Below are 25,874 nucleotides of genomic sequence, written 5' to 3' on the forward strand. Positions count from 1 at the left end.
TCCTTTCCTATCCTGGGTCAACTAGGAATACAAAAGAAGATCATCTGGGACCACAACAAGACAGGACTAGAACAACTTCAGGAACCAATCAAATCACCGGTGAGTGCAAACACGTGAGGCTCCTGGACAGAGAGGAGCCTAGGGAGAGATTAAGTGGCTGGTAACAGTTCAGCAGTTTACCAGGTGAGACACCACCTCCAGTCTGTTTCACCAACAAAAAGATGGCTGAAGGGAGGAGAGGACTCCCCCTAAGACTCACCAAATGCAACTGTGAGTCTTCATTGCCACTGCCCTCAGAATCTGGAACAGCAGGGGTGGGAGGCCCTGTGCTGACACCAGGGGACAGAGAACTAATTAACTAGGAAACTTAGGATAATATCTATAACTTGGTGGCCTAGCAGTGGGGCTATGAGAATCTCTTTGCATAACCACTGGATTATCTCTGTCCCACCCTGCTTTATCTCTTGGTCAAGACTCAGTGATTAAGCTAAGAAGCCTACTTATAGTTTAAAAGCCCACAGGCTTCCATAGCCTACAGGGAAGAAAAAGAAAAAAAGAGGCTTTTAAGCCCCTGTGCTACAACTCAGGGATTAAAATGATATTGAATCAACTGTCAATTTCCACAACTGTGAACCTTTTAAGTACCTTACATACACACAGGTGAATCCAGGCAAAAATGATCAGTAATTTGAAAAGTAATGAGATAGGGAGCTCATAACATACTATATAGAAGGGTTAAGCCAACAAAAAAAAAGTATTGGAGAAAAGAACCAGAACAAGAGTCCCGATAAAATCCCCCTAAAGGTTGAAGCACAAAATAATGAGGCCAACATCCAAATACTAGTTAAGGAAATAATCACAGGAGTGAGTAAAGAGTTTGAAAGAATTGTCATCAGAAATGCAGAAACAACAAATGAGACTCTGGAAGAAAACAATAATAATCTCAAGGTTATTAGTGAGCAAAAAGCTGAAATAGCTAAGCTAAAAACACAACTAGCTGAACAACCTAAAACAGTATCAGAAAAGGGTAACAAAATAGGTAAACTCCAGAAATCAGTATAGGGGTGAGAGAATAGAATTAATGAGGCTGAAGACAAAATTAGCAAGATCAAGGATGAATTAGAGACAACTAAGAAAGAAGTAAGAGATCTCAAAAAGAGATTAAGAGACGTTGAAAACAACAGCAGAAACCTATAGGATGACTTCAAAAGAAATAATATATGCATTATTGGCTTACCAGAGGAAGAAAGAGGGGGAATAAAGAAAGCATTCTAAAGGACATAATAGCTGAGAACTTCTCTAGTCTAGGCAACATCAAAGACATAAAGGTTCAAGAAGCCCAGAGGGTCCCAAACAGAATTAAGCCATACTTAAAGAAACCATAATACATCATATTTAGAATGGAAAGGAATAAGGATAAAGAAAGGATCCAGAAGGTTGCAAGAGAAAAAAAAGAGTCACCTACAGAGGAAAACCCATAAGATTAGCAGCAGACTCCTTCATACAAACACTATAGGCCAGAAGAGAATGGCAAGATATCTATCAAGTACTCAATTCTTCTTCTAGCATTTGCCTTTCTTCCGTAGCCAGTCAACAGCGTCAGGTTGATCCTGATGTAAAGTTTCAAGACCTCCTTTGAATCTGGAGAGGTGGCAGTTGTTGACTATGTGGGTCATAGTCTGTCTGTAGCCGCAGGGGCAGTTTGGGTCGTCTCTGGCTCCCCAGCGATGGAACATAGCAGCGCACTATCCCTACATCCGGGGAGTCGGGCTGTAGCGCAGCGGGTTAAGCGCAGGTGGCACAAAGCACAAGGACCAGCATAAGGATCCCGGTTCGAACCCCGGCTCCCCATCTGCAGGGGAGTTGCTTCACAGGCGGTGAAGCAGGTCTGCAGGTGTCTATCTTTCTCTCCTCCTCTCTGTCTTCCCCTCCTCTCTCCATTTCTCTCTGTCCTATCCAACAACGACAACAACAATAATAACTACAACAATAAAACAACAAGGGCAACAAAAGCGAATAAATAAAATAAATATTAAAAAAAAAAGAAAACCTACATCCAACATCATATTCAATGGTGAAAAACTGGAAGCATTTCCCCTCAGATCAGGTACTAGACAGGGCTGCCCACTATCACCATTACTATTCAACATAGTGTTGGAGGTTCTTGCCATAGCAATCAGGCAGAAGCAAGGAATTAAAGGCACACAGATTGGAAGAGAAGAAGTCAGACTCTCCCTATTTGCAGATTACATGATAGTATACATAGAAAAACCTAAGGAATCCAGCAAGAAGCTTTTGGAAATCATCAGGTAGAAATACAGTAAGATGTCAGGCTAAAAAATTAACATAAAAAATCAGCAGCATTCCTCTATGCAAACACTAAGAAGAAATTGAAATCCAGAAATCAATTCCTTTTACTATAGCAACAAAAACAATAAAATATCTAGAGATAAACCTAACCAAAAAAGTGAAAGACTTGTATACTGAAAATTATGAGTCACTACTCAAGGAAATAGAAAAAGACATAATGAAGTGGAAAGATATTCCATGTTCTTGGGTTGGCAGAATTAACATAATCAAAATGAATATACTACCCAGAGACATATACAAATTTAATGCTATCCCCATCAAGATCCCAACCATATTTTTTAAAAGAATAGAACAAATGCTACAAATGTTTATCTGGAACCAGAAAAGACCTAGAATTGCCAAAACAATCTTGAGAAGAAAGAATAGAACTGGAGGTATCACACTCCCAGATCACAATTTGTATTATAGGGACATTGTAAACAAAACTGCTTGGTACTGGAACAGGAATCGACATTCTGACCAATGGAATAGAATTGAGAGTCCAGAAATAAGCCCCCACACCTATGGGCATCTAATCTTTGACAAAGGTGCCCAGATTATTAAGTGGGGAAAGTAGAGTCTCTTCAACAAATGGTGTTGGAAAAATTGGGTTAAAACATGCAGAAGAATGAAACTGAACCACTATATTTCACCAAACGCAAAAGTTAATTCCAAGTGGATCAAGGACTTGCATGTTAGACGAGAAGCTATTAGATACTTTTAGGAAAATATTGGCAGAACTCTTTTCCCACATAAATTTTAAAGACATCATCAATGAAACAAATCCAATTACAAAGAAGACTAAGGCAAGCATAAATCTATGGGACTACATCAAATTAAAAAGCTTCTGCACAGCAAAAGAAACCACTACCCAAACCAAGAGCCCCTAACACAATGGAAGATCTTTACATGCCATACACCAGACAAGAGGCTAATAACCAGAATATATAAAGAGCTTGCCAAACTCAACCACAAGAAAACAAATAACCCCATGCAAAATGGGGAGAGAACAGGGACAGAATATTCACCACAGAAGAGATCCAAAAGGCTGAGAAACACATGAAAAAATGCTCCAAGTCTTTGATGGTGAGAGAAATGCAAATAAAGACAATAATGAGATACCACTTCACTCCTGCAAGATTGTCATACATCAGAAAAGGTAGCAGTAACAAATGCTGGAAAGATTGTGAGGTCAAAGTAACCCTCCTGCACTTAGCAGCTGGTGGGAATGTCAGTTTGTCCAGCCTCTGTGGAGAACAGTCTGGAGGACTCTCAGAAAGCTAGAAATGGACCTACCCTATGATCCTGCAATTCCTCTCTTGGGGATATAGCCTAAGGAACACAATACACCCATACAAAAAGATCGTGTACTCATATGTTCTTAGCAGCACAATTTGTAATAGTCAAAACCTGGAAGCAACCCAGGTGTCTAACAACAGATGAGCAGTTGAGCAGTTTGTGGTCTATATACACAATGGAATACTACTCAGCTATAAAAAAAATGGTGACTTCACCATTTGCAGCCAATCTTGGATGGAGCTTGAAAAATTTGTGTTAAGTGAAATAAATCAGAAACAGAATATGGGATGATCTCACTCTCAGAGAGAAGTTGATAAACAAGATCAGAAGAGAAAACACAAATAGAACCTGAACTGGAATTGGCTTATGCACCAAAGTAAAAGACTCTGCATTGGGTGGGTGGGTGGTGGGCATACAGGTCCAAAAAGGATGACAGAGGACCTAGGTCATTGTATTATTATATGGAAAACTGGGAAGTGTTATGCATGTACAAACTATTGTATTTACTATAAATGTAAAACATTAATTCCCCAATAAATAAATTTTTTTTAAAAATCAATTTCACACACAACAAGATCACCATTTACGCTACACTCTCCCTGAGAGTTTCTATGATGGATTGTATGTTCTGGGAAATGTAGAGATTCTCCCATGAAAACTATTTTAAGATTTTCTGTTATAATATGGTTCATCAGTTGCTTAACTAGGTAGAATAAACATACAAATTTTTCTTGCATGGAGTTTTTTCTCCACTGACTGTCAACTTGGTGAAGATCATCATAAATCACTCTGACAGTTATAGTGGCTGGTCCAGAGTTGTTTTGCCAAAATGAATTGCTAAGAATTTATTCGAAATTCACAAGTATTGAATCGTTGCTGTTCTTTGTGGTAACTGTATCCAAATCTGCTAATTATTTGCATAGCCAAAGAACAGAAAAATGGAGAAAAGAAGATAATGTTGGCAAGGCTACTTAGTCTTCTGAATGTTCATGGGCTAGGTGAATTAATATAATAGGAGATGAAGATGGTGTACTAACATGCAGCTCTGATAGCTTATTCCAGAAACCAAATCAAATATAAAGCCAAATTTTCAACAAGCTGGCGTAGAAAACTTCCTGTAGCTCAAAGAATGACGCTAAAAACAAAAGAGGTAAGAAGGCCATTGTCAAAAGGAGAAAACTGAGATGACCGACAGACCAGCAACAGGATATTGGTTGATCAGCTTCCAGAAATTTCAGCCATATGTCAATTTGCAGCAGAGACCAAGTCCAACTTATGGTAAACCTTCAACAAATTTGCGTAGCAGATTTTTTGGCTCAGGGCAGTGTCATAGGAACCAGAAAGGAAAGCAAGTCATAATTCAAAGATGGAGAAAACAGACAGGAATGACATACCAATAATAGGACCTCAACATGCATCAACAGGTTCTATTATAACACAGGAAGACAGAATTGACTTGAAAGGAAAGACAGCCATAGCTCCCAGGACTCTACAACCCTGAAAGCTGGCTACTAACATGAAAGCAGGAGATACTAACATATAAAGGGAGAAATAAATCCGGTGACTAGCAAACAACCAGCATTTGCATTTGAGGATATTACTCATGAGTACAACTACTTTTAACACTTGAGTGGGGGAATAGAAAAAAAAAAACAACAAAGAATGAAAGAGTTAAGAAAAGCAGACAAAAGAAAAGAAGAGAAACGGAAAGAAAGACTCAGTCTCATGAGAACTCAGTGGCATTGCAACAAGAGAGAAGTACTGGGTGGACCACATGTAGCTGTACTTCCATACTGCAGCTCTCATAGTTCGGTATTGGCAACTCCATAAATCAGATAATCCAATTGCCCACCAAAGGAAGGAATCACTTAATACCCCCATCAGATATTTCAAAAATCACAAATGTATTCTCCTAATCTATACAATTGCCAACTGAGTTATTTCTAGGTTTACAAGACAATAGGACCTTTTTTATATATAAAAATGAAACATTGAAAACCATAGGATAAGAGGGGTACAACTCTGCACAATTCCCACCATCAGAACTCCATATCCCCTCACCTCCCCTGATAGCATTTTTATTCTTTATCCCTGGGGAGTCTGGACCCAGGGTTATTATGGGGTGCAGAAGGTGGAAGGTCTGACTTCTGTAATTGCTTCCCCACTGAACATGGGCATTGACAAGTCCAGCCATACTCCCAGCCTGCCTCTCTCTTTCTATAGTGAGGCAGGGTTCTGGGGAATTGGAGCTCCATGACATATTGGTGGGGTTGTCTGCCCAGAGAAATCTGGTTGGCATCATGGTAGCATATGGAACCTGGTGGCTGAAAAGAGAGGTAACATATAAAGCCAAAGAAGTTGTTGACTAATCATGAACCTAAAGGCTGGAATAGTGCAGATGAAGAGTTGGGGGTGTCTTCATTTTATAGATAGCTAGTAGGCCTATTTTAGTTCTATTCCAAAGGGCCTGTGGCTATACTAGTTATTTATTTATTTATTTTCCTGAGTCTGAAATCTGATATGTAGGTGGATCCAAGTTATTGTCTGGGGAGATGATGTCATGGCTAGAAAAAGGACCAGAAAGCTGGGTTCACTATGTTGCTCCTAATGGAAATGACCAGTAAAAATGGAGAGACTGATCTGTTAGAGGTCTATGCCCATCATGTCTGTTTGGGAAACTCAGGACTCCCTGACTAGTGCCCCAGCTGATGGGGTGGCCTGATAATGACTAAAGAGTCATCATTAAAGTATGCCGGTATCTTGCCTTTATTTAGCTTTTGCAGTCCTTGCTTTGATAAGGTTAACTTTGGAGTGAGTGATGGAAGTATAATAGGAAGTAGGTGAGGAGCATATCTAAGTCTAAGTAGCCACTAGTTCATTATGAACTTTATATTAACTCACTGCAGACTATTGTATTTTGCTTTCAGGTATATATTTTGCCCTAATTTATGGATACGTGTGAACATATGCCCTATCTCATGGGACCTGGTCTATATCTAGGTTTTGAGACTTTGTTAGGAAGTGAACCATCTGGAATGGAATTATAGAATCCTATGAAAAGAAAGGTCTCATCCAGGTAATGAGGCTGAAGGGTTGTCATTGGACTTAAATTGTTAATGTATTTCTTCTTTTTTCTTTCTTTCTTTTTATTTATTTTATTTTATTTATAAAAAGGAAACACTGACAAAGCCATAGGATAAAAGGGTTACAACTCCACACAATTCCCACCTCCAGAACTCCATATCACATCCCCTCCCTTAATGGCTTTCCTATTCTTTAACACTCTGGGAGTATCGACCTAGGGTCATTATGGGGTGCAGAAGGTGAATATGGACATTGACAGGTCGATCCATACTCCTACTCTGTCTCTCTCATTCCCTAGTGGGGCGGGGTTCTGGGGAATCGGAGCTCCAGGACACATTGGTGGAGTTGTCTGCCCAGAGAAGTCTGGTTGGCATCATGGTAGCATGTGGAACCTGGTGGCTGAAAAGAGAGTTAACATATAAAGCCAAATAAGTTGTTAACTAACCATGAACCTAAAGGCTGGAATAATGCAGATGAAGAGTTGGGGTGGGGGGGGGAATGTCTCTATTTTATAGATAGCTAGTAGGCATATTTTAGTTATATTTCAAAGGGCCTGTGGCTATACTAGGTTTTGTTTTTGTTTTCCCCTGAGCCTGAAATCTGATATGCAGGTGGATCCAAATTATTGTCTGGGGAGATGATGTCATGGCTGGGATAATGAATTTAATAAATTAAATAACCTATAATCTTAGACCAGAGGCAGAAAGAAGTTGGTCTTGTCAGTATATAAGATACAGTTATTTGTAAATAGTATTAAATGACATAAATCATGGTAAGGTCTTGTATGGTACAGTAAACCCTAACCATAGGATTTTCAAGGTATACCAAATTCCCAAACAACTTGGTTATAACAATAACTACTTATTGCCTTCTTAAACTCTAAGACAGCAGGGACATTCCCCTTTTCTCTGTAAAACCCATATATCTTCTGGTCCTGGATCCTCTGTGGCTCTGCTAGTTTTACTATATGGATTTCTCGATCCATATCATTTGATAAATCATCTGCAGAGCTCAACCAAATCAATGCAGCCAGTACCACCTCAAAATGTTTCACTTCAGATTGTGTCCAGAGACGCCAAGCATGGGATGTCAGCCCTTCAGCACCTTCAGGTGAGACCTTTCCTAGCTCATGGAACTCTTTAATTCTATTTTGAGTGGCACACTTTCTAACAAACTAATAGAACCTAGACACAGAACTGGGCCCATGAGATAGAGCACATTTGTACATGTATCTGTCTATAAGTTAGGGGGAAATATATACCTTAAAGTAAAAGTGCATAATAGTTTACACTCAATAAGTGCAGAAAGCATATAGAAAGACCTAAAAAAGTACTTAATCAAATGGTTTCTACTGAGACCTAGATACCCTTCTCATCTACTTCCTATTTTACTTGCCTCAACCACTCTAAGTCTACTCTTGTTGGTTAAAGTAACGGCTACAAAAGCAGGATAAGGGCAAGAGACTGGTATATTTTAATGATGCCTCTCTTGGTCACTACCAGGCCACCCCATAATCTGGGTGCCTAGTCAGGGAATCCTGGGATTCCCACATAGATATGATTGGCCCAGACCTCTAAAAAAATTCCCTCTATCCTCCATCGCTGCTCATCTCTTATTAGGAACAGCCTTGTGGACTTTCTTGTGGGTCTCTATAGGACCTTGCTCTCAATGTGAATTAACAATGGTGGGGAAAGTTTCACTCTCTGAGAAGAGGCTAGGTCAAAACACACTGCCACTTGAGGAAGAGTGGAGCCTAAAATGAGTGCAGCCAAGAGTGTTCCTAGCTGTGAACATGGAATGTGAGCTCAAAGTGACAGGAATGTAGAGGTTACACAGGCTCCAGTGTTGAATATGGGCATCAGATCAGATGGATGGGGTTTACAGTTAATGGTACATATATATATATATTTGGGAGCTACTGTCTGCCCTGAGGCAACTTTCTAGTCCTATTCTCAACTATAGTACCATCTTCCCAAACGTTGGGCTCAGGCAAAAATTGGTAAAGTTACAAGCCCTTGGAATATACCTAAATTAGACTTCTTAGTTTTTTCTAGAATTGAGACCCCAAATATCATCTTCTATATTCTTACCTTTAAGTTCCTGATTATTAAACAATTTGTTTTGCTTTATATCTTAATGGTTTTTTTTTTTTTTTCAGCCACCAACTTGCAGATGTTACCATGATGCCAACCTGACTTTCCTGGACAGACAAGCTCACCAATGTGTCCTGGAATCCCACCTCTCCAGAACCCTGTCCCACTAAGAAAAGAGAGAGACAGGCTGGAAGAAGACAGGCTGATCCATATCAACCTGCCAACACCCATGTCCAGCAGAGAAGCAATTACAGAAGCCAGACTTTCCACCTTCTGCACCCCATAATGACCCTGGGACCATACTCTCAGAGGGATAAAGAATAAGAAAGCTTCCAATGGAGGGTATGGGGTGTGGAAATATGGTGTTGGGAATTATATGGAATTGTACTCCTCTTAATCTATGGTATTGTTGATCATTATTAAATCAATAAAAAATAAAATATAAATTAAAAAATTTAAAATCAAAGTGATAGAAGATAACATATTTGTAGCATGAAAAAAAAGTAATTCATCAGGAACAAGGGAGCCATAAAGGTTTTCACAGCTGAGTACTGAGAACAGTTTTGTACACTGTTTAAATAAAGTATTAATATAAACTATAATGCCTTAGGTTGAAAGAAATCCCCAAGACTAGGAAATACATTATAAAAGTATAGCAAAAGAAAAGTAATTGGCATGGTACACTAAAACCTAAACTAAAAGAAGGCAGCAACAGAGATATAGATGAAGAAGCAAAACTAAAAAGATAAAAAGCATAGTTGATACCAAAATTACCATAGCAATAATTATACCAAATGCAAGTATTTAAACTTTTTGGAAAGTGTATTTGAAGGTAAGAGCATGTGAATAAAAGTTAACATTAAGTAGTCAATTCTTTTGAGAAGAATTTTTATTATCCGGTAAGACCTATGAAAATAGTACTGAGAAATAATCAATGAATAAACATGCTTTTCCTTTTGAAGTAAAATGGTTTCCTTTGGGAACAGTGAAGAAAAGAACCTCAGAATAAAATGGAGCCCTGTCAACATGCTAATTTTTACCCAGTTAAAGAAGGAAGACCACCTGGTCTTTCCATGAAGTTATCTTCCAATAACCCAGGTAAAAATGCTTCATGTTAGATTTGGATATAATTAGATAATGGGTATTTTTAAGTAGATAAATATGCCAACATTTTCCACAGTTTCGTTATCTTATTTAGGGAGCACAACCCTTGTTTGTATAATTAATTGCCTGTATGTGAATTTGTGTATATGTTTGAACATTGAGGCATAACCCCTTCATATGTCTAGGATATATTTTGATGCATGGATGACTGGGATTATAACTTTATATTTATTCTAAGTAGCTACCTAGCTGTTCTAATAGCATCTATTGATTAACTTATCACTCTCAACTGCTTATTCTTAGACAATCTAATCAGTTTTACTTATCATCTATTCTGAGGCTGCCTGCACCATTAAGCACCGTTCACTTTTATGGTTTTATAGTTCAGTTTATAGTCTGACAGGGCAGGTCATTCTTCTCATTCTTTAAACCTTTTCTGGCTTAACAGCAAATGTATTTTCTCATATTAACTTTAGGATAAGTTATATAGTTAGACCATTATAAACATTTTGATTAGAACTGTATAAAATTAAATTTTATTGATAGTAAAATGGATGCATAAATGTATAAATAGTAAATTCACTGATCCAAGAATATAGCATTGTTTACCCATCAGAATAACATTTTGTGATTTTTTTAGATAAAGACAGAGAGAGAGAGAGAGAATAGCACTGAAGCTTCCTTCAATAGGGTAGGGTCTTGGTTCAAACCTGAGTCTTGCATAGGGCAAAACAGGACACTATTCAAGTTGAAGGTTTTCATTTTTTAAAAGTTTTATTTATTTATTTATTTATTTATTTATTTATTTATTATATAGAGACAAAAATTGAGAGGGAAATGGAAATAGAGAGGAAGAGAGACAGAGATACCTGCAGCCCTGCTCCACCACTCATGAAGCTTTCCCCCACAAGTGGGAAACAGGGGCTTATACCTGGGTTCTTGTGCACTGTAATTGTGCACTTAACTATATGTACTATCACCTTACCCTTGATAATTTTCTTCATACAGGTCCTGTATGTTTTTGTTAGTTAAATTTTAAGTTATCTATATTGATATCTCCACATTTTGTGTAGATGGAATATTCTTTTTTTATTATTTAAGAAAGGATTAATTAACAAAACCATAAGGTAGGAGGGGTACAACTCCACACAATTCCCACCACCCAATCTCCATAACCCACCCACTCCCCTGATAGCTTTCCCATTCTCTATCCCTCTGGGAGCATGGACCCAGGGTCATTGAGGGTTGCAGAAGGTAGAAGGTCTGGCTTCTGTAATTGCTTCCCCGCTGAACATGGGCGATGACTGGTCAGTCCATACTCCCAGTCTGCCTCTCTCTTTCCCTAGTAGGAAAATGTGGAAGCGGAGCTCCAGGACACATTGGTGGGGTCTTCAGTCTAGGGAAGCCTGGCCGGCATCCTGATGACATCTGGAACCTGGTGACTGAAAAGAGAGTTAACATACGAGGCCAAACAAATTAAGTTAACATACGAGGCCAAACAAAATCAGCGAGATAGAGCAGTTTTTCATATGTTTGTTAGCCTTTTGGAACTCCTCTGTAGTGAATGTTTTGTTCAAATCCTCTGCCCATTTTTGGATGGGGTCGTTTGCTTTTTTGTTGCTAAGTTTGCTCAGCTCTTTATATATTTTGGTGATTAGTTTCTTGTCTTATGTATGGCATGTGAAGATCTTCTCCCATTCTGTGAGGGGTCTCTCTGTTTGTTTAATAGTTTCTTTGGATATGCAGAAGCTTTTCAATTTGATGTAGTCCCATTGGTTTGTTTCTGCTTTAGTCTTCCTTGCAATTGGGTTTTGATTCATCAAAGATGTCCTTGAGGTGTAGGTGGGAAAGTGTTTTACCAATGTTTTCCTCTAAGTGTTTGATTGTTTCTGGTCTGACATCTAGGTCTTTGATCCATTTGGAGTTGATTTTTGTTTCTTGTGAGATAAAGTGGTTCAATTTCATTCTTCTGCATGTTAAAACCCAGTTTTCCCAGCACCATTTATTGAAGAGAGCCTCCTTTTTCCATTTAATCCTTTGGGCCCCTTATCAAAGATTAGATGCCCATAGGTGTTAGGATTTATTTCTGGGCTTTCAATTCTGTTCCACTGGTCTGTGTGCCTATTTTTGTTCCAGTACCATGCTGTTTTGATGATGATGGCTTTATAATATAGTTTAAGGTCTGGGAGTGTGATGCCTCCATTTCTGTTTCTTTTCCTCAAGATGGTTTTGGCAATTCTAGGTGTTTTCAGGTTCCAGATAAATGATTATAGTGTTTGTTCTATTCTCTTAAAGAAGCTTGGTGGAACTTTGATGGGTATTGCATTAAATTTGTATATGGCTCTGGGGAGAATATTCATTTTGATGATATTTATTCTTCCAATCCATGAGCATGGGATATCTTTCCATTTCTTGGTATCTGTTTCTATTTCCTTGAGTAGTGACTCATAGTTTTCAGCATACAAGTCTTTCACTTCTTTGGTCAACTTTATTCCTAGGTATTTGATTGATTTTGCTGAAACAGTAAATGGGAGTGATTTCTGGATGTCTTCTTCTTCAGATTTAGTGTTTGCATAAAGAAATGCCACTGATTTTTGTACATTGATTTTGTAGCCTGATACCTTGCTATATTGCCTAATAACTTCCAGTAATTTTCTGCTGGATTCTTTAGGTCTTTCTATGTATACTATCATATCATCTGCAAATAGTGAGAGCTTGACTTCTTCCCTTCCAATCTGTATTCCTTTGATTTCTTTCTCTTGCCTGATTGCTATGGCAAGAACTTCCAATACTATGTTGAAGAGTAACGGTGACAGTGGGCAGCCCTGTCTAGTCCCCGATCTGAGGGGGAATGCTTTCAGCTTCTGTCCATTGAGTATGATGTTGGCTATAGGTTTGCTATATATAGACTCCACTATCTTGAGGAATTTCCCATCTATTCCCATTTTTTGTAGAGTTTTGAGCATGAATGGTTGTTGGATCTTGTCAAAGGCTTTCTCTGCATCTATTGAGATAATCATGTGGTTTTTGGCTTTGCTTTTATTGATGTGGTGAATGACATTGATTGACTTATGGATGTTGAACCAGCCTTGCATTCCTGGGATGAATCCCACTTGGTCGTGATGAACAATCTTTTTGATATGTTGCTGTATCTGGTTGGCCAAGATCTTGTTTAATATTTTGGCATCTATGTTCATCAGAGATATTGGTCTGTAGTTTTCCTTTTTTGTTCTGTCCCTATCAGCTTTCGGTATCAGGGTGATGTTCGCTTCATAAAAGGTGGGAGTATTCCTGTTTCTTCAATCTTATGGAAAAGCTTCAGAAGTATGGGTACTAACTGTTTCCTGAAAGTTTTGTAGAATTCATTTGTGAAGCCATCTGGTCCAGGACTTTTGTTGTTGGGGAGGTTCTTAATAATGGTTTCAATTTCTTTGTCTGTGTTTGGTGCATTTAGATTTTGTAGTTCTTCTTGGTTCAGTTTTGGAAGGGCATATGCTTCTAGGAATTGTTCCATTTCTTCCAGATTCTCTAGCTTGGTGGCTTATAGTTCTTTATAGAAGTTTCACAGGATTCTCTGGATTTCTGTGGTGTCAGTTGTGATATCTCCTCCGTCGTTTACAATTCTATTAATTTGAGTCTTCTCTCTTTTTTTGTTTGGTGAGTCTGGCTAGGGGTTTGTCAACTTTGTTTAATCTTTCAAAGAACCAACATTTGGCTTCATTGATCTTTTGTATGGTTATTTTATTTTCGATGTTGTTTATTTCTGCTCTAACTTTAGTGATTTCTGTCCTTCTGGTTGCTTTAGGGTTCCTTTGTTCCTCTTCCTCTGAGTCCTTGAGGTGTGCAGTAAGGTCGTTCATTTGAACTTCTTCTTGGTGTTTAATATGTGATTGTATGGCTATAAGTTTCCCTCTCAGTACTGCTTTAGCTGTGTCCCAAATGTTTTGATAGTTTGTGTCTTCATTTTCATTAGTTTCCAGGAACATTTGAATTTCCTGCTTGAGTGAGTCTCTGACCCAGTGGTTCTTAAGGAGCATGTTGTTTAGTTTCCAAATTCTGTGTCTTTTAATAATTTTCTGTTTGTTGTTAAATGTTAGTTTTACTCCACTGTGGTCTCAGAAGATACTTGGGATGATTTCAATGTTCTTGAATTTATTGATGCTGTCTTTGTGGCCTAACATGTGGTCTATCCTTGAGTATGTGTTATGTGGATTTGAAAAGAAGGTTTATTCCAGTTTTTTGGGGTGGAGGAGTCTGAAAATGTCCAAGAGGTCTAGTCTGTCGATCTCTTCATTCAATTCTCTTTTATCTTTACTGGTTCTTTGCTTTGTTGATCTGTTTAAGTGTAAGAGTGGGGTATTGAAGTCTCCCACTATTATTGTATTACTATTGATGTATTTTTGAAATTCTTTCAGTAGGTGCTTAATGGAATATTCTTATACTTATTCTGAATGTTTGGTATTTCTTATCAGTTTAACCTTACTAAGAGTTTATTCATTTTGCCAAGTTGAAGAGGGGTGCCAGCAATTAGTAATCAAAATAAATAATATCTTAACACAATAACTTTAAAATGATCATTTTATATGATGAATAAAATGGCAGAAAATTTAAACAATGGTAGATTCATTATGGAGAATCATATTCTGAAATGGCCAAGAACCAGACAAATGTAGAGACTTCCAATGAATGATAGGTTTCTGTGTATTTCCAACAGAGGAGTTAATTTGAGAGAGTGATTAATACCGTGGATTATAAAAGAAAGGAAGGCAACTTCCCTTTACTTTCTAAGACTCCACATGATGAAAGAAAGGTATTTCTTATTTTTATTTATTTTTTTATTTTATTTATTTATTCCCTTTTGTTGCCCTTGTTGTTTTATTGTTGTAGTTATTATTGTTGTTGTCGTCGTTGTTGGATAGGACAGAGAGAAATGGAGAGAGGAGGGGAAGACAGAGAGGGGGAGAGAAAGATAGACACCTGCAGACCTGCTTCACCGCCTGTGAAGTAACTCCCCTGCAGGTGGGGAGCCGGGGTTCGATCCGGGATCCTTATGCTGGTCCTTGTGCTTTGCGCCACCTGCGCTTAACCCGCTGCGCTACAGCCCGACTCCCGAAAGAAAGGTATTTCTACAGCTGAAGACAGGGACACAGTTGCCACACACAATTGTATTGCCTACTATATCACAGCTCTAAGATGTATTATCCTGATGCTGACCCCCACAATCAGTTCAAACTGTGCCTTCCTATAATAGTGTCATATACTGACAGATCAGTCCTCCTCACTTTCTGCTATATTGCTTTCTCAACACTGCAACCTACACTCAACTACAACATACATAGTGCCTATAAGGAAAAGTTGGTGGATTCAAAGAGTACACTGTCCACTGAAAAGGGAATGGTAGCCTCTGTTTCATTTTGAATAAAATCTGGACCATCCTTGTTATTTTCCTCCCTTTCTCATTAGATGTAAGCTAGACAAGAATGGGAAGAAACCTAAATGTCCAATGATGAGCAGTTTAAGGAAACTGAGGTATATGAACACAGGAGATGAACATACTCTCTGTAGTAAGAAAAGATGCTTCCTAATTTTGGCTATTACAAATAGCACTTCAATAAGCATAGTTATACACAGACTTACTCAATAAATGCTCTGTGGACATATTCCAAGGAAAGGAATTATATTGTGGATAACTATTTTTTTTACAAAGGATTGACAACATAGATCTTAGATTAAGTAAAATTCAGAAAATGGGTAAGTTACCATTCACACACACATATACAACTTTACAATTTTAGTATATGGCAATGAAGACATTTTCCAAATTCATTTATTGGAACTGAGATGGCTGTAGAGACAAAGACGAGAAGAATACTTAGTTTTTTTAATCACATATAAAAACTAGGTTTTATATAGGTTCAAAGTTGAAACATTCTATTCAACAGAATTATATCATGAAGACTAGCAGTCAAGACTGACAATTATAGCAGAATCTTACCATATGAAAAAGAATAATTTCTTTACCAGGGAAATGGTATAATAATATTAAGGCTAGGCATGAAAAAGAGAAAATATATGAAAAATCTGTAACATGAACCTCTAACATCTTCCATGTAGAAAATAATTAATAAAACAAGTTTAACTTAAAACTAATATGTGAATTGGAAAGAAAAAGAAGTGCAAATGGTCAATACATCAAAAATATGCTCAGCTTTAATAGCAATTAGAGGGATACAAATTAGAACAACATCAAAATTGCATTTTTTTTACCAGATTGGCAAACATCTAGTGTGAGAAAACAGAATTTTTATTCACAACTAATAGGAGTATAATTTTGTACAGACTTATTAAGGATAATTTGGCAGGAATTATCAAAATTTAAATTATGAATACCCTTCCACCCACATTCAAAGAACTTTCCCAAGGAAATACAAATAAGCAAAAGATATCTTCACAGATTTATCTTGACATGATTGGGTTTTTAAATTTTTTTAAATTATCTTTATTTATTTATTGGATAGAGACTATCAGAAATAGAGAAAGAAGGGAGAGATAAGGAGACAGACACCTGCAGCCCTGCTTCACTATTCTCAAAGCTTTTCCTCTGCAGGTGGAGACCATGGACTCAAACCCAGGTCCTTGCACACTGTAACATGTGTGCTCAAACAGGTGCACCACTGCCCAGCCCCCACATAATTGTTTTAGATAGAAAAAAAATTTAAGTTGCTATAAGTATCCTTCCAAAAAGGAATTAACTAGTATGAAAAGCTTTCCCAATTTTAAAAATTGAGAGTACAAACAAGGGAGTTTGTTCAGTGGTAGAGGAATTGCTTGTGTTCAGGAATTACATGTTTAATCACTGGCAGCTCATATGTCAGAACTGAGCCATGTTCTGGGCTCCCTCTCTTTCAAAAATAAATAAAATAAAATAATAAAATCTTTTCTCTCCACCTGCAGAGGAAAAGCTTTGTGAATGGTAAAGCAGACCTGCAGGTGTCTCTCTGTCTCTCTCCCTCTCTATCTCCCCCTTCCTTCTCTATTTCTGTTTCTATACAATAAATAAATAAAGATAATTTATTAAAAAACTTAAAAAAAAACAATCATGTCATGTCAAGATAAATCTGTGAAGATATCTTTTGCTTATTTGTATTTCCTTGGGAAAGTTCTTTGCATGTGGGTGGAAGGGTATTCATAATTTAAATTTTGATAATTCCTGCCAAATTATCCTTAATAAGTCTGTACCAAATTATACTCCTGTGAGAATGTCACACATCAGAAAAGGTAGTAGCAACAAATGCTGGAGAGGTTGTGGGGTCAAAGGGACCCTCCTGCACTGCTGTTGGGAATGTAAATTGATCCAACCTCTGTGGAGAACAGTCTGGAGAACTCTCAGAATGCTTGAAATGGACCTACCCTATGGCCCTGCAATTCCTCTCCTGGGGATATAGCCTAAGGAGCCTAACACACCCATCCGAAAAGATCTATGTACACATATGTTCTTAGCAGCATAATTTGTAATAGCCAAAACCTAGAAGCAACCCAGGTGTCCAACAACAGAGGAGTGTCTGAGCAAGTTGTGGTATATACACACAATGGAATACTACTCAGCTATAAAAAATAGTGACTTCACCATTTTCAGTCGATCTTGGATGAAGCTTGAACAATTCATGTTAAGTGAAATAAATCAGAAACAGAAGGATGAATATGGGATGATCTCACTCTCAGAGAGAAGTTGAAAAACAAGATCCAAAGAGAAAACACAAATAGAACCTGAACTGGAACTGGCATATTGCACCAAAGTAAAAGACTCTGGGGTGGGTGGGTGGGCGTCGGGGGAGGGTACTGGTCCAAGAAGGATGACAGAGGACCTAGAGGGGGTTGTATTGCTATATGAAAAACTGGGAAGTGTTATGCATGTACAAACTATTGTATTTACTGTGAGTGTAAAACATTAATTCCCCAATAAAGAAATTAAAAGAAAAAGAAAACATTTCTAAATTAAAAATGGGCAAGGATCTAAAGAAGAACACTGACAAAGTTGGTTGGCAACCAGTAATAAGAAGAAAATACACCAAAGGAAGAAAAAGCAAATGAAGATTTGATTTGATTTTTGTCTATCCTCTTAGATAAAAAAAAATTAAAATTTTTCAGGATGGCAGCATAAAAATATAAAAATATCAGTCTAACATTGTGCTTCAGAAATCGATGCGAATGCCAAAAGCAAAGTGAATTTACTTCAGAAGGCTTCCCAAGGAAATAATTTTTATTTTTATTTTTTAATTTTTGGGAGAGAAACTGGAAGACTTCTTCATCATTTTATGTGGTGTCAGGGCTAGAATTTAGGTCCTCATGCATGTGAAACATGGACTATATTTGCTGAACCTCTTTATTGGCCTGAGAAATAATTTCTCCCCGACTTTACTGGGTAGTTAATGGTTTATAATACAGTTGTTGACACATAGGCACAAGCTCTCATCTTCCCATAATAGGTATCTGCAAGATTCTCTTACACATAATAAAGCTGTATGGCCATGGAGTCGTAGCTACATAATTTAATATAGCCACAATCTGAGACCATTTTGAGAGGTTTAGAGTAACTCAACAGTAATGGAGTAATTGAGTAACTAGAATATCTCTCCTCAGTGCCCAATGCAGATATTAAGTGATTTTTATGAAGCTGGTGTTAAAATGTAAAAGTTTTACATATATTGTAAAACATCACACCCCAAACAAAGCGAGGAAATGAGTTTTACATTGATTAAACTAAAAGCCAGAGGCTTCTATAGATGATAAAGTCTCAACTTTGCATAAAATGCAAATTTCAAAAACATAATTTTGGAAAAGAAATCCAAAAGGATTAAGTTTTTTTCATAAGCGATGAGTTTTAAGTGGTTCACCTCTTTTAAATCATGTTTTATGTTTTCCAAACTTTCTAAAATAAATCTTCAGAAAAACAAAATTTTATTTTTGTGAAACTGTTTATTTTGTGAAACTGGAAAATTTGATGGCATATTCTGAGACACAGGCTGCCCATGCATGGGGCCCTGGGGATGCTAATTAGAAAATGATGAGTTAATTAAAGTTGTGTACTTCATCTCTATGGCAAGGATTTCCTTTAATCCAACAGTGGTTTTCTCTCCATTCGCAGAATGTGGTTTCTGGATGCAAAACTGAGAACAGACTGACCCTCTGGCCACAGCTACTCACGTCAGAGATGCACAGTTGCAGGTGCATGCTGTTTGGTTTCATTTGCCAAGTTAAAATAGCTGTGCTTCCCACTGTGGTGAGAGTTTCCAACTTCAGATGGGGCAGGAGAAACTCTAAACTGTTTGCCCTTTGCAGATGTATTGAAACATGACTGAAATCTACTGATTTTTCCCTGCTGTGTTTTTTTTCCTTGCTTTTATCACTACCCTGAAAATAAACAAGGCAAAGAAGCCTAGCATACTAAATGTGCTCTTGGTTATCAGGCAAAAGGATGTTTTCCTGAGTAGCTGTGGTGCTTTAGTACCTCCAGCTTAACTAGAGAGAAATAGAAAAATCCAAGTTTCCTTCTCTGGAACTTTATTAAAGACTTGAATGATAGTTGCACTTGTACCAGAGTGACCATACAGGAAGTTGGGAAACTTTTATAGGGTACAAGAGAAATCTGGGGAAATCTTGGAACAGAATTCCATGCAGTTCCTTCTGGGCAGGGGAGACTACCTTTTTTGCTATTTCAATTTCCTCTCCCCAGCCCCCTCCAAGTATCAAGCATTGATTAGCTATGGCTATGTAGGATTTCAAAGCTAAAAGTCACCCTTGTCTATGGCTGGGAAAAGAGAAATCCTTTCTTGATCACTTAATGAGGGAGGTTCTATGGGTCTCAAAGAACACATTCTGGAACTATTTCCTGATTGGCATAGCCTTCTGAAAGTCATTGTCATATGCCAGACAGTCAAACACACACATACATCACCCACCTTCCAAGTACTATGATTATTTGCATTTGTAGAGAATCAAAAATTTAGATCACAGAGGCAAGCAAGAATATCTCCAAAATGTCCTGACATAATTTAGGGAAAAGAATGCTAAATGGTTACATTTTGAAAGCTTTGGCATGAGTCACTAAGAAGTCTTCCTGAAATGTTTTCTAAACGTAGAGTGGGGACTTTAGGTATTTTTTTTTGTAGTAGAAAAAGGCTGGGGGAGGGGGGAGGGTGATGGCTCACCTGTTTAAATGCACATAGTGTTATGCACAAGGACCCATTCAAGGACCCAGGTTTGAGTCCCTGCTCCCAACCTACAGTTGGGACACTTTATAAACAGTGAAGCAGGTCTGCAGGTGTCTTTATGTCTCCCACTCTATCTCCTTATTCCTCTCAATTTCTCTCTGTCCTATAAAATAAAATGAAACAAAGAAAGAAAGAAAGTAAGAAAGGGAGGAAGGAAGAAAGAAAGGAAAAAAGAAGGAAAGGAAGGAAGGGAAGAGAAAGAAGGAAAGAAAAAGGCAGAGGAGTGACTTTATTAACAATCATCATAGAAACATTAATAGGTATTGCTATAATAATATACCTAGTCATAGTATTTTCCAAGCACTATATATCACAGTAAACAGGGGCTAGAAAGGCTGTAATAATAAGAAATGTGAAGAGAGAAAAGTTAGTAAGTGCTATATCCTAAAGAAGATAACAAGACTTGAGGAAGTCATTGATATCTCTAATTGTAACTGTAATTTAAACCCATGAGTTTGTTGTCATCTTAGGAGCACTCACCACTCCTGTAAAGTCCATCTTGATCAGGAGATGGAAGCAGTGGCAACTGTTCTGCAGTTTAATTCCAGGATAAATAGTCAGTTAGGAACTGGTGCATGTACAAAGGCAGCTCTTGAAAGCTGTTTGCCTTGTAGAGAGATTGCTAATCTCTAGTTTACAGTGCTGAGACCAGTTCTGGGCCTTGATGACACTGAAGGACCTTCAGTCCCCAAGTAAAGACTAGTTTGGTTAGCTTCATGAATCATATCCTCTACTCATTATTGAGTAGCTCTTTGGATAATGTAGTAACTTCAACTTTAGAGACTTCTGGGGACATGGCAATGGAGTAACAATGGTCTCACTCTGCTCTCTATGATCAAGTAGAAAAAGCAACAAAAATTACCTGAAAATGCAACAGAATCCCACCAGTATTTATTCAGAAATAGGTAAGTGCAGACATGTGTGGTTAATGGATAGGAAAGAGGTGATGGAAAGGTTCTCAGGAATCAAAAAGCCATAGTCAGTGCCAGCTGGCACCAAATAAGGCACATCACTGGTGGCAGGAAAGTAGATCTGGGTGGTTGATTTATGAACTCAGCTGCAAGAGAATATTAAACTGCCTACATGGACCCATGAGTGCTTACGGGGGAAAATACTAGCTAAAATTAAAGCCTGATTGGCTCAGATTCCCAGAGCTGACAAGAAAAATAAACCCCAGTCAACTTCCAGTGGCATAGCAAGGGATTAGTAATTGAGACAGTAACTGGGAGTGGTGGGGAGGATTAAGTTAAAACAACAACTGTTCAAAAAACTTACCAATTTACAACTGTGTCTTCTTAAATAATGTACTTAGCCACAAATAGGTACAAGGGAACATTGTCAGGAGTGAGGGAGAGGCTCTCAAGACTTTAAAATCCCTGCTAGTATCAGTAGGCACCATTTTAGTACTTACAGAAAAGAGCACATTATCAGAGGAAGGAAGGCAGAGAATTTGAGGGTCATTAAACTTTGAACCCAGAGGCATCAACATATTAAACTGCCCACAAGGATCTGTAGGATTTATGGCAAAAACCCGAATGAGAACTAATTCTATGTGAGCTTACAGACATGGGCACCTACTTTGGAAAATAAATCCTGCTTTTTTTTTGAACACTGAGGAGAAAAGAATTCTCCAAGACTGTTATGCCTCAGAAGCTGGAACAATAACAGGGAAATCCCATATTGGCATTAAAGTTACCAAAGCAGACTGGTGGTGTAGTAAAATCTCCCTTCCTCTCCTCCTCAAATATGTAAACAGGGTAATTCAATACCTTAGCCTGACAGAGCTTCTTGCTGGAACAACAACAAAAGCCACACTAAATGTGGAAACTGAGAAATACACAAACAGCAGTGACTAGACAAACACAGATCTGGGAAAAAGTTATAGAGATATGTCCCTTGGTCCATGCTCCCAGAGGTATAAAGAATAAGATAGCTATCAGTAGAGGGGACGGAATTCAAAGTTCTGGTCATGGGAATTGTGTAGAGCTGTACTCCTCTTATCCTATGGTTTTTGTCAGTGTTTCCTTTTTATAAATAAAAATTATATTTAAAAAAGTCATAGAGATACATTTCAGAAAACTCATTATGATATTAATTCAAGAAACTAAATATAACATACAAACACAGATTTGAGAACTAAGAAATCATTTTACCAAAGAATTACAAAGCACAGGAAAAAGGTCCAAAGTGAACTATAAGGCATAAAGAACACTTTGGATACAATGAGAGGCCTATAATGTAGAATAAATCAGGTGGAGAAGAGAATATCAATGCTAGAAGACACAACCATCACACTCTGTGAGTTTAAATCTATTAGAGAGTAAAAGTTTAGGAAAAATGAAGCAATTCTCCAGGAAATAGCAGACTCCATCAGAAAGATAATCATTAAAGTTATTTGGACCCTTGAGGAAGAAGAGAGGGAGAGAGGAGTAAAAAGCATATTCAAAAAAATTATAGCAGAAATTTTTACAGTGCTCAAAACATAGGAATACAAGAAGCTGAACACACACCTAAATTACTGAATAAAAAATGACACACAAGAAGACGTCATAGTAATACTACCCAAAACCCAGGATAAGAAAAAAGTACTGCAAGCTGATTGGGAAATGAAAATAGTCATACAGAGGCAGAAACACCAGACATTCATCAGACTTCTCATCACAAACCTAGAGGCAAAGGATAACATATTTATAGTAGTAAAGGATAAGAATTATCTGCAATAAATGCTATATTCTGATAAATTACCCCTCAAATATGAGGGAGAAATAAGATCTTTTTAAACTCAAAAACTGAAGGAATTTGCCTACTAATCCTGCCTTGCAAGAATTACTGAGAGGAGTTACACATAAAAAGAAGAAGCATAGAAACCCCAACTTGTAAGGAGACGATCACTATTCAGCTAGAATCAGGAATACACTACAACATGAAAAAATAGACATGAGAAAGGGGAGAGCAAAATAGTCCAAAGTTGGTGAATTGAAGCCAACTTACAAAAGACAACTGAAATACTGTAAGTTAGGCACAATATTCATGATAATCACAAAAAAAATCACAAATAGAATATATATAGTAAGAATGACCATTATAGTAAATCACCCACATAGATTAGCAAACAGAAACATCCACATAAAGTAACAAACAGGAAAATAATCAATAAGAGCATAAAAGAACCTTAAAACAAAAACCAGAATGGCTACAAGCAAACCCCATTTATCAATAATCATCCAAATGTGAATGACTTAAATTTACCAGTCAAAAAACTCAGAGTGACTGAGTAGATTAAAAAGCAAGATTCACCTATTTATGTCCACAGGAAACAAACATCCAAAAGAAAGACAAACAGAAACTCTGGGTGATAGACTACACAAGGTATTCTAAGCCAAAAATGCAAATAAAAGGGAAGCTACTGTAATGTCAAATAAAATAGACTTTTAGGCAAAGAAGGTGAAAAGAGACAAATATGGATATTACGTACAGGTCAGAGGATCAACAGAAAGACATAATCATCACTAATATATATGCACCCAATATGTGTGCACCCAAATATATAAGAAAAGGGTTTACTGACCTCAAGGTAGATAGCTGAAGAATCCAGAAAGAAAATCCAAAAGATTAATGAAACGAAGAGCTGATTCTTCAGAGGGATAAATAAAATAGATAAATCACTGGCTAGACTCATAAAAAATAGGAAAGCTCCCATCCTTCCCCTAACAGAGAAAAAAAATAAGAAAGCTATAATAAAAACAATCAAGAATGAGAGAGGTAAAATTATAGCTGAAGATGGGAAGATACAGAGATTCATACATGAAAATTATGAGCATCTCCATGGAAATAAATTGGATAACCTAGAAGAAATAGATGCATTTCTAGTATCAAACCACCTGTCAGGTCTAACACAAGAGAAAGTCGATAGCTTATACAAGCCAATCACTAGTATAGAAATTGAATTGATCATCAAAACTCTTCCCAAGAATTAAAGCCCAGGGCCAGCTGGTTTTATTAATGAATTGTATAAGATTTTCAAAGAAGAACTAACACTAATGATCTCCAAACTCTTCTTGAAAATTGAAGATGGGCAATCACTCCCAAACATATTCCATGAGGCTAACATCACTTTGATCCCCAAACTAGGAAAGGGCTCTACCAAAAACAAAAACTACAGACTTTGATGCAAAGATCTTGAACAAGATTTTGGCAAATCAATTTAAAATCTATCATGTCTGAGATGAGAATGGCTGTTCCTGCCCTTTTTTGTGGTCTGTTAGCCTGTATGATGGTTTTCCATCCTTTCACTTTAAGTCTGTGTTTATCTTGTTGTGACAGATGGGATTCTTGCAAGCAGCATATGGTTGGATTATGTTTTCTGATCCATCCCCCAACTCTGTGCCTTTTGATGGGAGAGTTTAAGCCATTGACATTTATTGATATTATGGATTTAATGTATTGTAGTGCCATTGTCCAAAAAAAAATTTTTTTGTTTGCTCTGATATATTGCCAGTATTATAGTGATGTTCTTGTTTATAAGAGGTCTTTTAGAACCTCTTTCAGGGCCAGTTTGGTGATGTTTGCCTCCTTTAACTGTTATTTGTCTAAGAAGGTTTTGATCCCTCCATCTAATTTGAATGAAAGTCTAGCAGGATATATTATCCTTGGTTGAAACCCTTTTTCATTCAGGGATCGATAGATATCTTGCCATTCTCTTCTGGCTTTTACAGTTTGAGTGGAGAAGTCTGCAGATAATCTTATGGGTTTTCCATTGTATGTGACCTTTTGTTTCTCTCTTGCAGCCTTTAGGATCCTTTCTTTATCCTTACTTCTTCTCATTGTTACTATGATGTGTCTTGGTGTCTTCAGGTCTGGGTTGATTCTGTTTGGTACTCTCAAGGCTTCTTGAATCTTGATGTCCTTTCTGTTATTCACGTTTGGGAAGTTTTCTTCTATTATTTCCTCTAGAATGTTTGCTTCCCCTTCCTCTCTTTCTTCCTCTGGAAGGCCAATTATGCAAATGTTACTTCTTTTGAGATCATCCTATATGTTTCTGTTGTTGTTTTCAGTGTCTCTCAATCTCTTTTTAAGCTCTTTCACCTCTTTCTTAGTTTTCTCTAACTCAACCTCTGTCTGACTAATTCTGTTTTCTGCTTCTGTTAGTCTGCTTTCCCTTGCCTCAGCTTCTTTCTTCATTACAGCTATTTCAGCTTTCAGTTCTCTAATTGCCTGAAGATATTCAGTATTTTCCTTGGGGGTCTCAACTGTTGTTTCCCTAATACTGCCATTCCTTTCCTCCAATGTTGTTTTCATTTCTGTGATTAATAAGTTTATTATTGCTTGCATACTTTTCTTATCTATGGTTACTTCTGGCTGATTTGTAGTTTCTTTTGGGCTCTTGTCTTCATTCATTAGAGTAGCAGTTTTATTTGTTTTTGATCTACCCATTTTTTTGATTTATGTGTTTCTTCTTTTATGCTCTGTTGTTCCTCATTTGTTGTGTCTTGAGTACAAGTAACACTGTACTAAATACCTTTATGACAATTGCACTCACCAACCTCAGGAATTACAGTAGCAACTGAAGCAAGTATTGAAGCAGTTTAATCACTACCAGTTAGCCAAACAATTTCTCCAGTCCTTGAAAAAATAGTAACCAAATCCCAGTGAAGAAGAAAGAGAAAAGAAAGAA

Source organism: Erinaceus europaeus, chromosome 15 (assembly GCF_950295315.1).
Source record: "Erinaceus europaeus chromosome 15, mEriEur2.1, whole genome shotgun sequence".
Lineage (NCBI taxonomy): Eukaryota > Metazoa > Chordata > Mammalia > Eulipotyphla > Erinaceidae > Erinaceus > Erinaceus europaeus.